Source organism: Molossus molossus, unplaced genomic scaffold, assembly GCF_014108415.1.
Source record: "Molossus molossus isolate mMolMol1 unplaced genomic scaffold, mMolMol1.p scaffold_m16_p_6, whole genome shotgun sequence".
In the NCBI taxonomy this organism is placed as follows: Eukaryota; Metazoa; Chordata; class Mammalia; order Chiroptera; family Molossidae; genus Molossus; species Molossus molossus.
The window spans coordinates 107828715-107846694 of record NW_023425399.1 but is presented as its reverse complement, the minus strand read 5'-3'; positions in this window follow the sequence as shown (position 1 = coordinate 107846694).

The window sequence follows — 17980 nt, the reverse complement described above, 5'->3', positions numbered from 1 at the left end:
GGTCTGTTGTGTGCTCTCCATATAGTAACTCAGTTATGTGGCACAAAGCCACTTCATTATCCTTATGTTATGGCCGGGGAAACCGAGGCAGAGAGAAGTAACTTCACCAAGTGAGCAGCAGAGCCGGGTCCAGAGCTTGCACGCATCGCACTATCCAACCTGTCACCCTTCCTAAGTCTAGTACGGGGCGTCTTGTCGACACTGGAGAACTACGTGGCTGTGCCTTCCTGGTGTGCCTGGGTGAAGGGGTCACATTCGCAACTAGAAAATCAGTGTCATGGGGATGTGCTGCATCTATCGCATGGTGACTATAGTTAAAGATACTAGACTGCATATTTGAAAGTCACTTAGAGAGTAGATTTTATAACTTTATGGCAAGAAAAATAATTGTAACTATGTTTGTGATGGCGCTAACTAGAAAAATAACAAGAGAGATCTCTGGTAGGTCTTTGGCCACTGAAGTTTTCCTGGGCAGTGTCTGTTGTCAACAGGTATTTTATCAACAGATCTTTTCCGGCAAGTAAAGCTTTATACTGTCAGCACGAGGCATTCATAATCCATGTTAACTACTCGGAATTGTCACGTTTAGCAGGGTGCAGCGTTTGAGTGCACATGCTGGGCCGGGTGGCCTTCTCACCGAATTCGGGGGCCGTCTTGCGGGCCAGGCGTCCTGTGAGCATGCGGTCACCCCGGGGCTTACTTGGGAAGGACTAGCTGCCAGAGGCCGCAGCAGAAACCCACAGCTACAGGCCAATAATGAAATTATGTGATGAACAGAAACCCATTAGGATGGACACATGACTGACTGACCTAGAGCCGAGCAAAGATCCTAAGTAGGTAGAAGGTAAGAAGATTGAGACTTGCACATTGAGATAAGTAACGGAGGGATTAGAGTGAAAACCGAAAAAAGGCGAAAAAAGGCGAGCCCAGTAGACTTAGGAATAAGGTCGCTTATGTTTATTTGGGGAGGAGGAGGAAGCTGAGCCTGGGAGTTGCAGTGGGAGGCTAGAGGTGGGCTGGGACCTGCACCCCTCTCCTCTGATTCCGGGGCCTCCAACACCCAGAGCGGCGGGGCAGGTGGGGAGTCCTCAGGGAAGTAGACTGGAACGGACCCGGATCTTTGGTTCAATCTTTGGCATGACTCCGTAACTCCAGTGAGGTAGCCTTACAATAATTCAAAGCGACATTGTTATCTCTGTCAACTGCCATGCAAGGACCGACTGCTATAATCTGTCTAATCAGAAGTAGGAGCATTCACCCATTCATGTGCCATCCAGCAAATATTTATTGAGAGCCTGGGTTACACACATAAATAACTGAAGCCCGATACGTGCTGGGAAGTTACAGCTCTGCTATGAAAATACAGCTGCTCATTTCCAGAGCGCTTGTTATGATCTGTAGAACTATTTAGGACATAACTTTGGGCTCATATGAATCTAGCTCTTAAATCTGTACAAAGACCATCCTTGCAAAAAGGCTGGACCTGTTTCCTGTTCCCCCAGGCCAAAGCGGTTTCGTCCTTCACTTGTGGGCTCACATTCATCGGCATATTTGGATTTGGGCGGTCTGGATGGGGAATTTCTGTGGACAGTCCCGTGTGGCCAAGACTGTGAGTGCTTCGGAGTGAAGAAGAATGAGGGACGCACAAGTGAAGTGAGGACTGAAGTCATTACTGGGGGGAATGGATGTTTGGTTGGTTTTCTGTGAAATACCTGCGCTTAATCTGTGGAATCTCGGTTCCTCCATTGTTTGCAGCCACTTGTATCTCTGGGCAGTTCACTTATTCTGAGTTTTCAGCCAGGCTTCTCAGGGGTTGCTCCTGTGTCTGCACAGCTTGGCGGTCAGCCAGTGACTTGGGAAGAGGTTGTGTTCACACACCTTGAGCCTGCAAAGGCTTCAACCCTCTGCTGAGGTTGGGAGTGCAGTTTAAGTTGAGCCATTTTTTAAGTCTCTTGGTTTTTCTCTTCCTCTGGGCTTCCTTGGGTTCCCCTGCACATTGATGTGTCGTGCGGCCCAGGCATGTGTGGAGAGCTCTCCCAGCCCCTCTGTGGCTCCCCATTTGCAGCACCTGCCCATCTGTGACCACAACCCCAGGTGGTTGCTTCCTGGCTGCCTCCTGTGGAGGAAGTCTTCCCAAGTCATGCCTTGCTCCCTCCCTGCCCCGCCCAGGTCCAGATGAAGAGCCTTCAGACCAGAGCGGCTAGTCCTGCAGCAGTGTGGACTTTGGAGAGACTACCGCGCCTGGCTTCTGAGTTGGGGACTGGGTGTGTGACCAACCCCGGGCAGCGAGGCCACAGCCGGTCTGTGCTCGCCTGAAGTTTATAGTTCCTCAGGGTGCAGCACTGTGCGGCGTGCTGCCTGAGGCCTGTTTGCAGAGCCCTGAAATGGTTGGTTGGTTGGTTTTACAGCTTTGACTGGTTTTATACTGTTTGTGTGTGTGAAGGTTTACTGACCTCCTCACCCTGCCGCAGCTGGGCGCTCGTCTTCCACACGCTCTTGCCCACGGTTTCCTTTTCAATCTTGCGGCCTCGCTTAGTTTGTCCTTTATAAAAGTCGAGAGGTGAGCTTTCCTTTGTGATCTAGTGTTAAATGTTCCCTTTTTCCTTTTAAATAAGTGAACTAAACTAACATTTTCTGATTTGACACATAAGTTTGTATTTGATCTTGGTTCTTTTGTATCGTTTTATGTACTGTTTTGTTTTTGCATTGTTTGTAAAGTCTTAACTACGATCACATTTGGTCTATTAGTTTGTGTGTGTATGTTTTTTATGACATTTGGAGAAGTTTATATTTTTATTCTTGTAGTTATCTTTATAATTAAATCTTTATTTGATAATAGCCTTAGTCTTATATTTCTTTTTATTTTATCCTCACCTGAGGATATGTTTATTGATTTTTTTTTTAGAGAGAGAGGAAGGGGGAGAGAGAGGTATGTGCCTTGACCAGGAATTGAACCCACAACCTTTTGGTGAATGGGACGACGCTCCAACCAACTGAGCCCCCCAACCAGGGTGGTCTTCTATTTCTTTAGTCAATATCTATTGATGTTTATAAGAAACAACCATGTTTTATTTTCCACTTTCTTTCTCTCTTTTTTACAACTCAATTTTAATTATTAGGATTTTCTTAGCGTTTACATTTGTGTTGCTAAACTTTGCTTATATTTGATCATTTTAATGACATTCTTTGACTATTAACTGTACAGGTAAAATAATAAACTTTCTGTATATCCTACCTTTTAACCTCTGCTTTCACCAAATAGCCGTATGAGTCCTGCGTGGTAGGGAGATACACTATTTCATTTCATCACCTTAGTCGTCACATTTGTTTCAGTCCTGGTCCTGTGAGCCTTTCTTCCCCAGGCTGTCCTGGTTGCCCACGGGGGTTTCCAGCAGAGTGCTCAGGCCCCTCCACGGGCACTGCTGGGGGTGGGCGCCCCCCCCCCCCAACCCCAGAAACCTCCCTGGGCGGGTGCATATGGAATCCTTGACTCACTTTTCTTGACCTTTGTTAGTGTTGCCTCATTTCTGGTATTGGAGGTTCCTGTAAAGAAATGTGAGACCACGTTGTGACTCTCCCCTTTGTAGGCTGCCGAGCCCCCCGCCTGGCTGCTGGAAGGTTCTGTCCTCATCTCTGCTTCCTTCCAGGAGCTCTGACCACAGCGCCAGGCCCTGGGTGTGGAGCAGGAAGCTGTTCCTGAGCTGTGCATTATCATGTCCTGTTGTCTGGTGCCCTTAGCATCCCCAAGTAGCCATGTTTGGATATGCTTTGAGGGCTTTTCATCATCGTTTTCCCTCTAAGCCTTTTCAACTTTTCCCTTTCCTCCTCTGCCTTCTGTTCACCGTGTCGTCCCTGTCCTTTCTGTCCCGCAGTGTTTTCCACGGGGTCGCTGTCTGTTCCCTGTGTTCGGTTCCTCCGCTGAGGGCGTTTCCCCTCTCTGCTCACATTTCGGCTCTTCTGTTCTCGCTCATGTTTTATCTGAGCTTTGCCTGCCTGCCTTGTGATCTTTCTTCATAAGGGGAGAGCTGTGGTTTACGAGGGCTGCCATAACCAGGCACCACGGACTGGCTTCGACGACAGACGTTTATTTCTTCACGCTCTGGAAGTTGGGAGTCTGAGGTCAAGGTATTTGGTAGCATCGATTTCTTCTGAGGGCGCCCTCGTTGGCTTGTAGATGGCCATCTTCCTGTCGTCGCGGTGTCTTTCCTCTGTGTGTCCGCACCCTTCTGTCCTCTTTGGATAAGGACACCAGTCACATGGGATTAGGGGCCACCCTGATGACCTCATCTTAACTTCATCTGTGAAGACCCTGTTTCTAAATGAGGGCACATTCTGAGCTCCTGGCGATTAAGACTTTAACATGAATTTTGGGGAGACACAATTCAGTGCAAAACAGGTAATGATTTTGTTATCTTTAAAGATTCTTGTCAAATATCTACTTACTATTTTTATCGGATTCTGTGGCTACATTTTTTTTGGTAAGTGTTCTTTATCTAATGGTAAAATTTACTTTTTCCCCCCCTCCACATTTTTTACTTATAGTGTTTTCATATTGATCCTGTAGGAATTTCTTTTAAATTTCTCATTGAATTTTCCTGACTGGCCTTTTTCTGTGGGGCTTCTGTGTCTGCGTGTGTGCGCGTGCGTGGGTGTTGTGGGGGGTGTCATTGTATGTGTGTGTGTGTGTGTGGTGGGGGTGTCCATGGCAACCTTTCAGGCTTCTGAACCCAAAGGCTTTCTCCGGCACCGCGGGAGCTTGTTCCCTGATGCAGGAACCAGCGGGGGGAGCATCCCCGGTGGGGCAGAGGGAGGAAGCTGGTCCTAGTCCTGTCTCTCCATGCACAGGGCTGTGGGCGCCCTCCTGGGCTGCTTCTGTGGTGAGGAAGCTCCCCCCAATCCTGGGTCTCTGATGGTTCCCATGGCTGTGTCTGTGACACAGTCATTTGGGCTGGTTTCCCCTGAAATCAGCTCCCCAGGGCCTTTTGAATGCTCCCACCCCAATTACTCTGGTTCTCTGGGGGCCCCTGGCAGGCAGGAGGCAGGCACTGCCTGGTCCCCAAGCCAGTCGGTGACACTGCAGCTTGCCAAAGGGCCCAGTCGCCACCGAGAGGGACTGCTTTCCCTCACTGTGGCTCCAAAAGGGACTCACTGGGGTGCCTTCCTCTCCGTTCCTCAGAATAGACTGAAACTGCGAGGGGAGGTTCGTGTGTGAGCTCTCCTTTCCCTGCCGCCCGCGTCCCCACCCAGGACAGCTGCTGCCTCCGCGTGAGGCCCCCTCGCGGGACGTTGTTTCCAGCACTTTCTCCCGCCTGGGTCACGGGCCCTGTCACACTCTCGCCATTTTCTTGCCGGGTGACCTCCTGCGTGGCTTTATTTCTGCTAATTTTGGAAGGCTTTATGTATGTTTATGACTCAGTGGATTGTATATTTCTGCTAGTTTTACTGAAAATAGAGTTGTAAGTTATTGGTTTCGTTTTTGTTTCTTGGATTTTAGGATGAGAAATGGAAAGGTAATTCTCGTTCAGCGATGTTTATGCTCGAAGTCACTAGTAACTTATGGAGTGATTACTTTCTGCCAGACACAGGGCTGGGGACCGTGCCTGCGTTATATCCTGTTTAATTCTCAACCTTGTGATAAGAGATAGGATGATAGATATTGCAGATTAGCTCTTTTATATCCACTCGGTGTCCCTTTTAGAATGTTACAGTGCCACTACCGTCTGCATTCCTCAGCTCAGGTTTGGTGTCAGCTGATGAGCCCACGTGCTGCTCCGAGCCCGGGCAGGGGCAGCCCCTCTGTTGTTTCTGCAGGTGCTGTGCTGGAGGCATTGGCTGTGTTGCAATGGCGATCACAGGGTGGTGGGCGACAGGCAGAGGGCAGGCGTCTGTTCTCTGCTCTCTGGTGGTATGTTCTGGAAGCCCGCAGCCTGGTAGGAGTGCTGGGTTTCTAGATCCAGCAGAAGCATCATGGAATTAGCAGTTGGATCAGTGACTTCTGATTGTCTTGATTCCGAAGAACGGCGGAGAAGCAGCTGCCGTGGAGGACCAGCGGTGCGGGCCTGTCCCGGGCGGTGGCGCTTCTGAAAGCCGAGTCCAGAACCGCTCCTCCCGCTCTTCCTCCCAAAGGCTCCAGGCCGCCGGTTCCCCACGGACCCCCGGTTCCCCACGGACCCCCGACTGCTGGCCAGGGTGGGGGCCGGTATTGAAACTGAGCCTCGACTGGTAGATCTTCCATCCCCCTGGCAGAGAGAGGGGACAGTCACCCAAGTAGGCAGCAGTGAAACTAGGATTTAGTCCACGTTTATCTGACCCCAGCATCTCTCCTGTGGCACGTCCTAGGGTTGACTGTGCGCCAGACACTGTCCTAAACACTTCGAATGTGTGAACTCACTAATTCTCATGACTCACTAATCCTTTAAAACAGGTAGTTTTTTTTAACAATTATCTTTTTTTTACTTTAAATCTTTACTGTTGTATGTATTACAGATGTTCCACATTTTCCCCCCATTGACCCCCTCCTCCCCACTCCCACCCTGCTCCCACCTTTTCTCATACTATTGTCTGTGTCCATTGGTTATGCATATAAGTTCTTTGGTTTATTTCTTCCCATCCCCCAACCCCTTTCCCTGTGAGGTTTGTTAGTCTAGCAATGAATTTGTACTTCTTAATCCCTTCACCTTTTTCACCAATTCCCCCAACCCCCCTCCCATCTGGCAACCAACAAAATGTTCTCTGTATCTAGAGAATGTTTCTGTTCTGCCTGTTCATTTTGTTTGTAGATTCCATTGTCGATACATATGTATTCATTGCCATTTTTTTTGCTCATATATTTTATTTTTTTCTTCAAAAAGACCCTTCATCATTTCATATAATAATGGTTTGGTGGTGATGAACTCCTTTAACTTTTTCTTGTCTGGGAAAGTCTTTATATGTCCATTGATTCTAAATAACAGCTTTGCAGGATAGAGTAATCTTGGTTGCAAGATCTGGCTTTTCATCACTCTGAATATTTCTTGCCACTCCCTTCTGGCCTGCAAAGTTTCTTCTGAGAAATCAGCTGACAGCCTTATGGGAACTCCCTTGTAGGTAACTAAATGCTTTTCTCTTGCTGCTTTTAAGATTCTCTTTGTCTTGAACCTTTTGCATTTTGATGATGATATGTCTTGGTGTGGGCTTCTTGGGGTTCATCTTGTTTGGGACTCTCTGTGCTTCCTGGACTTGTATGTCTGTTTCCTTCACCAAGTTAGGAAAGTTTTCTGCCATTATTGTTTCAAACAGGTTTTTGATTTCTTGTTCATTCTCTTCTCCTTCTGGCACCCCCAAGATGCGAATGTTAATATACTTGAAGTTGTCCCAGAGGCTCCTTACACTAGCCTCATTTTTTTAACAATTATCTTTATTACATAAACAAGGAACTAAGACATGGAAAGGCTGAGACATGATTCCAGGACCACACAGGGCCACTCCAAAGTCCATGTTCCTAAGGGGTCAGCTGCCTTCCTCTCAGAATGGAGTTTGCCCTTAGTTTACTCTGTGAGGTTTTATTTTATTTTTTTAAGTTACTTTTAAGATTCAGTCTTAACTTTGTGGTACAGATGTTGGTTATCAATTTTATTCTTAATAGATGCATCAGTTTGGTCCTGTTCAGATTCTTCCCACAGAATATTCTGAATAGCTCTTCAGTATGTTGCCCGTGTAATGGAGGTGAAGCACTGTTCTAGAAGTGTGGAATATCGGATTGGGAGAAGGCCTATTAATTATCTATTTCAAAGACTTGAATAGTCTCTGTAAATGTCTTACCTATTTGTCAGTCATCCTGGGGGTTTCCGCATTTCCCTAGACAGCTGCTCCATCTTCAGCCCGGATCTTTTGAGAAGTCTCCCTAAGACTGAACTGACTGCATTGTTAGGACCCCATTTACTAACTCTTGATAAATACGTACCAGCTTTCATTCCTGCTTCTCACGTCGGCCCTTCAGATATTTGAAGACAGGTATCGTGCCTCCTTGAATCTTGTCTCCTGTTTCTTTAGGTGACCTGTGTCCACTTTCTTCAACACTTTGTCAGGATTCTGTTGGCTTCAGCATACAGATCACTCTGAATGTATTGGAACTAAGCACAGGTTTAAGGTTCGGTGTGATTAGAAGTGAGCAGAATAGGAGCTCACCACCCTTGACTTGGATAACGTATCCTTTGAAGAATGACATTGCCCTACTGAATCATACTGAAATTAGAGTTAATTAAACCTGTAACCCCTTTCAACTGAATGGCCCTTAGGGTTGTCTCTTCTGCCCTATATTTCTTTGGGGCTGTCCCCTCATGGTCTCTGCTGTAGCCACACTAGACTTTGCTGTCCCGTGGCCACGTCTGCTCAAAGCCTCCATACACAGTGTGTTCCCTCTATCAGGATGGTGTGTTCTTCTTCTCCTGCTCCAGTGCCCCTCACCCCTGTACTGTGACACCTTCCCATTGGGTCGGTTGTTTCCTGAGCATCTAAAGTCTTTCATGTGTACATCGCCTCCCATGGGCAAGTTCTCCAGACTTCTGTTTATGTTAGGTTTCCCTAATGCACCCCCCAAGGCTCTGTACTTCACACCTCCATGAACTTATCTCACTTGTAATTGTTTTAAATGTATAATTTTCATGTAAGAAAAAGGTTTCTATGACCTTTATGTTTACCTTTTCAATCCCAGTTCCTGGCACATGTTCAAAATACATATATTGACTAATTGATAATAATGGGACTTCATATAATTTCATTAACTATCATGTCGTTGGTTTTGACCACTGAGTTCATCCAGATCTTTGGGATTCATGACTGTGTCACTGAGAATATTTGCCACTGTCACTCACAGATGTTGCTAGCCTGCCGTCCATGTTCTCATCCAGTTGATGGATAGACTTCTGTGTGTGCTCAAATACCAGAGACCCCTGCGGGCTGATGTCAGCCCTTGGAGTTATGTCCATTCAGATAAGGTTGAATCCACTTTGCCATGTGACCAACCACTCAACTCACATTTCTTTAGTTTGTCTACATAATGTCAAGAGAGAAATTATTGCCCTTTTTTAATTTTGAAAAGAAAAAAACAAACAAACAAAAAAACCCCTAAATCTCGTTCAATTTCCCTGAAATATCTTGTCTTCTAAGCTCCTCAAATTAGTTTAACTTAATTTAGTAAACAAGCAGCTGCTTCTAGGAAATATGGTTTCTTCTTCTGGTCTCCTGATAACTGATTTTAAAATAGAAGCCTGCTTAAGATCATGATGTATAACATACATATGTATAATTATTGTTGAACTGTTTGGAAATGAGTAAGATAGGACTTTTTTTTTTACATAACTGCAGCATGTTTATCACTCTCAATAAATTTATCATTAACATATTATCTAATATATGGCTCGTATTCAGATTCCTGTATCATCACAGCAGTGTTCTTTATTTTATTTTATTTTTAATCCTCACCCGAGGACATTTTTGCATTTATCTTTCAGGTAGAGTGGGAGGGAGAGAGGGAGGAAACGAGAGAGAGAAACATCGATGTGAGAGAGACCCATCAAGTGGCTGCCAACCCCATGACCCGAACCAGGGCTGGGGACAAACTACAACCGAGGTACCTGCCCTTAGCGGGAACCGAACCAGGTCCTCTCCAGTTCGCGGGCTGATGCTCTAACCGCTGAGCCAAACCAGCCAGGGCCACAGCAGTGTTCTTTAGAGCAGGATACAAATAAGGGTGATATGTGGCGTTTAGTTGTCATGCCTCTCTAGTCGCCTTTAATTTAGAAGTTGTCCTGCCTTTTCCATCTTTCACAACATCGAAGAATTTTGAAGAGTTCAACTCAATTGTTTTGCGGGATGTGTCTCACTTTGGATTTGTCTAATTGTTTCCCCATGATCAGATTCTAGTTAAACATTTTTGGCAAAAATATTACATAGATGTGTCCTTCTCAGTGCATTACATGAGGGGACAGTTGACGTCTGTTTATCGTGTGGTTGGGGATTTTAATTTGATGTCTTGGTTAAGATGCTGTCCACCAAATTGCTCCCCTATAAAGTAGCTTTTCTCATTTGTAATCAAAAATGACCTGTGATATTCTGAGGTCTGCTTTTGAAATTAGAATTACCTCTGTCTTTCCCATAACTTATTTTTTGTGTGACTTTTTAGGAATGTATGTTTGTACTCTCCATAACTTGGTCACTGGGTCCCTGTTGAATCGCTCAACAAGGAGAAGAATCTGAACACTCAGCTATTGTCCAACAGTCTCTTCACTGACTATGAGCTTCATTTATCTCTCCCCAGTGTTGGTGCAGAGGTATCAATCACTCTGAAGACCGGTCTCTTTTGTGGAACAATTGTAACCAACAGAATTGATCACTTTCTCTTTCCCTCTGTCATCTGTTAACATGTTGCTTTCAGCCCCAGCAGCTGTTCTTTCCTGGATGTGTCCAGGTCGGTCCCATTCGGTTCTCACCGGTTGTCTTGTTACCTCTGTCCTCTGCACACCGGCTTGGAAAGCAAAGCACAGAGGTCGCCCCTGGTTATCAGATGCTCCCCTGGGGTACGCGCCCAACTGGCCCACATGAGCCTGTCTTCCGGGCACTGCCCTTCACACACTGCAGACCCTGGACAGGAGCACTGGAGTTATCGTGAATTCAGTCATTTTCATGGGAAGTTGGCTTATTTCTCCCCCTTCCTTTTTCTTCTGCCTTATAATCAATGTCACCATTTAACTGGAATTGCTTTGGCAAAGGTCGTCCCAGCAGTCATTTTCTGCCTTATCTTACTGGATGCTTCTGTAAATGTGGCTCTGTTGGCCACATCATCTTTCTAAAATGTCTCTACTTCCTTCACTTTCCAGACAGAATACTCTTCTGTTCTCCGGACTGCAAGCCGATGCTCTAACTGCTGAACCAAACCGGCCAGGGCTACTCTTCGGTTCTCTGATAGACAATCGACCACCTCTGACATACTGTGACAGTAAGTTTCTCTCTCTCTCTCTCTCTCTCTATATACACACACACACACACACACACACACACACACACACACACACACATATATCTATATATGTAGATAGATATCTAGATATCTATATTTATGTATATATATGATGTGTGTGTGTATATTTTTCTTTATTGATTTTAGAGAGAGGAAGGGAGAGGGAGAGAGAGAAACATCGATGAGAGAGAACATCCTGCATGCCCCCCACTGGGGATCGGGCCCACAACCTGGGCATGTGCCCTGACTGGTAATCAGACTGGCGACCTCTTGGTGCATGGGTGGATGCTCAACCACTGAGCCACACTGGCTCTATGAGGTTTTTTTCTGTTTGTTTTTGTTTTTGCTTAATCCCTTGACCTTTTTCACCCGGCCCTCCAGCCCTCCTCCCCTCTGACAGCTGTCTGCTGTCTATCTCTGAGTCTGTTTCTATTTTGATAGTATCTTTCTTGATGATTGCATTTCAAAGGGATCACACCTTGGTTCTTGAGAAGACTTTCCTGGGATGTAAAACTGGTGAGAGGCTGGAGAAGGTTTATCTACATTTCAAAGGGGCAGAGAAAGAAATTTGCAATTGCAAGTGTTCTAAAGAAAATGCTCTAAGAAAAGGGAGGTCAGGGGCCCATAGTCAGAAAGAAATCCCTCTGAAGTCTGTTCAGGCGGAGGGGAACGTGAAGGTCATTCTGATCAATGCAGAGTTGTGGCTTCTCGCATATCTGCCAGTGTAAAAACCATCATTGGCTTCGACTTGTGTAGCAAGTTCCTGCTCATACACAGAGGCCTGGGTGAAACCGTGTCCGCCACCTGAGGGGGATTTCCAAGGTAGAGCCCCGTGGTGTGGGCAGAGCAGGGGGTACTGTGCAAGGAAGACAGGAGCCACCTTGGACCAGCTGTCCCGATTGTACTGCTTGTGTTTTTAATCTCACCCCTGTGTGTCACATACATACAGGAAGCATTTTATATTTCTATACCTTCTAATCAATTTAACTTGGAGGCTAGAACATTTGGGACTGGGAAAAAGCGTAGCTACTAATTTCCACATTTCACATCCCACCTCCCTGCTGTCCTTATGTAGGGTTTTAATATGACCCTCCGTCTTGGTATGGCTGTTTGCATGCTTAGCCCTGCTCTATGCTATAAAGCGCTTACACTGAGGGTATAGTTTCATTATTTTAGTTCTCGTTCAAATGACCTTGAGAGAGCTAAAAATTAGTAAATATTTTAAATGGTTTAGGATTTTATGTATTCTTTTATTTGGAAGCCCTGATCTTTATCTTTCTGATCTAAATCAGCTAAACAGTTAATCTCCCTGATTTCTAGTAATCTTGCGTTATCTTGAGCATCTGATGGGCATGTAATTGCTCATTGTATTCCTTTGGAGCCCCAAAGAACAGAGGTTACGCAATTTGGGAATATAATATACTGTTTCAGGATTTTTCATTTCCGGCCAGATGCTGGCCCTTGTCTGAATTCAGAACTTGTCTAAATGCAGATCAATAGACATTGTGGGCTTGTTTAAATACGAACAAAGTCTGGAAATCTAATAGTGTGCTAATTCCCTTCCTCAGATTCCGAGGACAGGCTGAGGTTTTGCACAGAAGGATGGATGGCCTGTTAGCAAACACTGATTCCCCGCCCCCTCTTCAAGTCACTGTTTGTTAGCTGTTCAGTTTCTTTTGTTTCAAAGCTTTTGTTCTAAGTTCTTTGTTTAAAATTAATACAGAAGAGTAAATATCTAACCAGATGTTTGAGTTGCTGTTATTAAAAGCGTTTGGTAGCACTGAGTTATTCAGAAGACAACTCAAAACACTTGCAAAGAATCAGTGACCAGCAGAGTTTTTAACTGGCTTGTATAAATCGCAATAATTGTTTTGGTAGGTTTCTCAAGAATAGGAAAACTCATACTAAATGCTTTTCTTTTCCATAAAAAATTGGAGATTTTTATCAGAGGATTGATAGGAGTAAACTGTGTCCCTGGGGCCTAGGCTATGAGCAAATATATGGAGGCACGTAAGATCAGTGCCTACATTAATTTAGTGCCTACCAAGGGCCATCGTTTACATATTTATTTCATTTAATTTTATTATAAGCTTTCTGACACCATAAGTAGATGTCACCTCTAAGTTTGAGAGGTTAAGCAAGCTTCTCAACTTTACACAGTCAGAATTAGCTAGAACATTTTATTTTATTTATTTTTTATTGATTCTAGAGAGAGAGGAAGGGAGAGGGAGAGAGAAACAGAAACATTGATGAGAGAGAACATAGATCTGCTGCCTCCTGCATGCCCCCCACTAGGGATTTGGCCTACAACGTGGGCATGTGCCCTGACCGGGAATCGAACCGGTGACCTCTTGGTACATGGATCGATATCGACCACTGAGCCACACTGGTCGGGCTAGCTAGAACATTTTATTTATTTATTTTTTATCCCCACCCGAGGACACTTTTCCATATATTGTTTAGATAGAGTGGGAGGGGGAGAGAGAGAGAACCATCGACGTGAAAGGGACACATCGAGCGGTTGCCACCCACACGACCCAACCAGGGCCGGGGACAAACTGCAACCGAGGTACGTGCCCTTAGCGGGAACCAAACCCCGGTCTTTTTGGACCACAGGCTGATGCTCTAACTGCTGTGCCAAACTGGCCAGGGCTAGCTAGAACATTTTAGATGCTTAATAAATAGCTCTCATGTATGAAGCCTCTTCTACCCCCGATAAGAGGTCTACAAAATGACTATTTAACTAGTCTCGGTCCACCCTCTCCGACTGTTCCCAGTTTGTACGCGAGTGCGTAGCCCTTTAATAGTGTGTTACCCCTGCTCTGGTCCAACCCTGCATTTCTACTCCCATGTGAGTTATATCCTTATCAAGAGTTAGTGGTTTTCTTTCCCAACCTGTGCCGGCTGTGGTTGTCACTGCCATCATTCAATTTAATTATATCTGTATATCAACCAATGTCATGTGAAGTCAATAAAAAAATAGAGATTTGGGATTTTTGTCTTCATGAAAACTAAGGTGAATATTCTGTAGAGACATGGGCACCAAAACTAGGTGTGCGTACTATAACAATAAGCTACTGGAAGGGAATAATACAAATCTGGAAGGATTTTGCATTCATTTTGTGTTTAGGTTCTGACTCTACTTCAGAGAAACCTTACCCAGTGGTCAGAGCGTTGGCCCACAGAGCAAAGAGTCATGGGTTTGGTTCCGGTCAAGGGCACGTACCTCCTTGCAGTTTGATCCCCGCCCTGGTTGGGGTCATGAGGGAGGCAACCAACCCATGTGTCTCTCTCTATCCTCCCTTCTCCCCTCCCTCCCACTCTATCTGAAAATCAATGGAAAAATATCCTTGGATTAAAAAAAAAAAAAGAAAGAAAGGAACCAGAACAGGGAATGCATTAGGGGTGTGGTTTAAGAAAGAATGGTCTGTTAGAATGTCAATCAGAAGGACCATACTCAAAAAAAAAAAAAAAGAAAGGCGCCCTGGCCAGTTTTGCTCAGTGGTTAGAGCGTTGGCCTGAGGTCCAGAGAGACCCCGGTTCGGTTCCCACTAAGGGCACGTACCTTGGTTGCAGTTTGTCCCTGGCCCTGGTTGGGTGGTGCGGGTGGCAGCCACTCGATGTGTCCCTTTCACGTCGATGTTTCTCTCTCTCTCTTCCTCTCTCTTCCTCCCACTCTGTCTGAACAAAAAATGGAAAAATGTCCTCGGGTGAGGATAAAAAAAAAAAAAAGAAAAAAAAAAAGAAAGGCTAAACCCATAAGAAAGATTGGTGAATAAATAAATATCATATTTTATTTTATTTTTTTATCCTCCCCTGAGGACATTTTACCATATTTTGTTCAGATAGAGTGGGAGGGAGGGAGTGAGAGAGGGAGGGAGGGAGGGAGGGAGGGGGAGAGAGAGAGAGAGGAGAGAGAGAAATATTGACGTGAAAGGGACACATCGAGTGGCTGCCACCCGCACAACCCAACCAGGGTCGGGGACAAACTGCAACCAAGGTACGTGCCCTTAATGGGAACCGAACCTGGGTCTCTGAACCGCAGGCCGATGCTCTAACTGCTGAGCCAAACTGGCCAGGGCAATAAATATCATATTTTAAATTAAAGAGAAGTCTAGATATTTTATAGTTTTTGTGACTTAAGCCTTAAGTAACTTTCTTGATGGAGTGATCGGGGTACTGAGGGGGGCAGGTAAGAGGGCTTCCTTCAGGGACATAGGAGCACCGAGTCCGCGTGTCTGTTTTTGTCCTTCACAGAGCACCTGGCAGAATTTCTCAAATGTGTTCTTTGAACTCATGCATCAGAATCACCTTATTAAAATGTAGATGTTTGGAAAGATCCCCAGGAATCTGAATTTTAATGGCTTCCATGTGATTCCTACACCTGAAAAAGAACCGAACGTATAGAATAATCACCTATTTAATTATTTACCTTCATGTCATTAACTATAATGCAACCCAAACTCAGAGGATTCTCTGAAATCAGTGAATGCTTACTTTCTCCTAATTCCAGCCATTAAAATTGTGTTGTTGCATCATTTGCAGCCCTTGTTAGAGTGTTTTGGGGGAAATGGATACATAGGTAGGCAGAAATAGCCTGAGAGAAGGAATTTCCTGAGATTGGCATGGGAGAATGAATGATTTTTATTTTTGTGGAATTAAATCAAGGAGTTTCCAAGGTCCCCTTTCCCTCAGCCCCGCCGTAGAAGAAATCCATTTTGCCTTCAGTGGGGCTAAAGTCAGAGTCAGCATCCAGAGTTTCCTTGTTGAAGCAGAGTCCAATCCAGCATCAGGCTGGCACAGTTTGTGTTCCCCGCTGCAGTCTATCAATCCATTGCATGTGGGGTCCGCAGGGTCACATGGCTGTAGAGGAAACATGGGCAAATGCAAGGAAGCAGGAACAAGAGAACCCCACGAGCCAAGGGTCAAGCGCAACAAGAGTAAGGAGAGAGACAGCTCCTTTGTTTAGGAGATTATGTATTCCCTGGCTGTCATGTGCTTGTAGTAGCCATGCCTGTTCTGGCCAGTTATCTCTGTTCCCAGGTGTGACTGACAGGCAAGTGCCTTCCCTTTGGGCATGTGTCTATCTTCCCTTTGTTGGATCCCTTCCCCCAGTGATTCTGCAGGGAATGGACCAGTGGCTCCCTTGCGGGGTTCAGAGTTGCAGCTTCCGGGTGAAGCTGCCCAAATGACATGCCTGTAATGTTTGGCCTTCCTTTTGCTCCTTTCCTATTATTAATAAATAATTAATTACAGTGGTATCAGTTGTAGTCTTACTCCTATTTACTCTACCAAAGCTCCCACCAGACAGTGGTTTTAAGCAGTTTGAAGAGTACCAGAGTTGAATGATCTAAACCAGTGGTTCTCAACCTTCCTAATGCCGCGACCCGACCCTTTAATACAGGTCCTCACGTTGTCTGTGGGCGTATTGCCTGTGGGCGGACCCGCCTGGAGACGGACAGAGGAGCGGGGTCTCGTTCCTAAGACCATCGGAAATGTGTGTTTTCCAATGGTCTTAGGTGACCCCTGTGAAAGGGTCGTTCGACCCCCAAAGGGGTCGTGACCCACAGGTTGAGAACCGCTGCTCTTAACCCTAAAGCTGTGAAAGTATAAAGTATAACACAGCATAGACATGTATGAATGTATCATAGAATGTTAAACTTTTAAGTTTTGTCCAAGGCACCAAATCGAATAGATGTGGAATTTGAAAGTGGAATGCCAGACTCCAAGAGAAACATCAGAGTCAGCGACTGAGAACTGGTAGGGAGGCTCAGAAATCCACGAGCAAGACACGTGCAGGTAGAGAGGTGGGCAGAGGGTCCCTGACTCGTTCTCGTGGAGAGTGGAGAGCAGGGAGGGACCTCTTGAAAGCCCAGTTCCCTGGAGCGGGAGACACTGGGGCCTGGTGCCTGACGCATTCGAGAAAGCGAAAGCAACAAAGCATGGTGTGTGTGTGGGGCAGGATGCAGTGGGGGACGCGTGGAGGAAGGGGAGAGAGAGAGGAGCGGGGAGAGGTGGGGAAGGAGGGGGAGGGTGTGGGCAGAGGGCTGTGGGGAGAAACTATCTCCCACCACGGATGTGTTCCCAGAAGGCTCCCGTGGCTCGTGGGGGAGAGCTAGGCTGCAGGAAGCCTTAGTGGGCCCTGGAAGAGCTCTGTGAGCTTGGGGGCTGCCAGCATCGTGGGCTGTTAGCGCAGTGGCCCGGATGCCAGGACAGAAGAGCCTAGCTGGGACCCTCTAAACTTCAGAGAGGCTAAAGAATCCCTTGAGAGCTACATGGGAGGAGGAGTGACCCTCAGATAGCCACTGGGCCATTGACTGCAGAGCAGGCCCAGCCGCTAAGGCTGTTCAGCACAATCTCTTCCCTTGTCCCCCACCCAGTGTCAACCCCGGCCAGTGGGTGAAAAGGGGCAGAGAGGAGCGCAGAGATGGCAGGCTGCCCTCTGTTTCCGAATGCGTAAGAATTCTGGTCCTCCGGAGTCCTCATCCAGGCCTGGGAGGACCGTGCCATGCAGCAGATCCAAAGAAACTCAGGGGAAAAATGTTACACTTGAATCGCATCCCCCTGGTGCCTGGCTAGCATGCCGATGACGTAAGTCTGCACTGCATCGGTTCTGGGAGATCATGGCCACATTCAGAAATTCACAAAGCCACTTAGGTACTAAGGCCCTCAGAATTGGGAGGATCCGGTTTTGGAGACAGTTGGCCGTGTTGCTGTCACCTGAATATGTTCACCAAATTGCTTGAAGGAAAAGCTTCTTTGTAGCAATTATGCCAGTAAATTGTCTGTAGGATCATCTTTCAGGGCAGGTATAATCCATCCTCTGCCTGAGTCAGCTGGTCTTTAACTAAAGGTCAAACAAACTTCTGCAGGAAGAAATATGTAAAAACCCAGATCATTGTCCCATGGTGTCAAAGGTAGTATTTTGAGCACTCGGGAGCTTACATCATTTTCCTGAATTTCATGTACCGTAAATTGCCATCT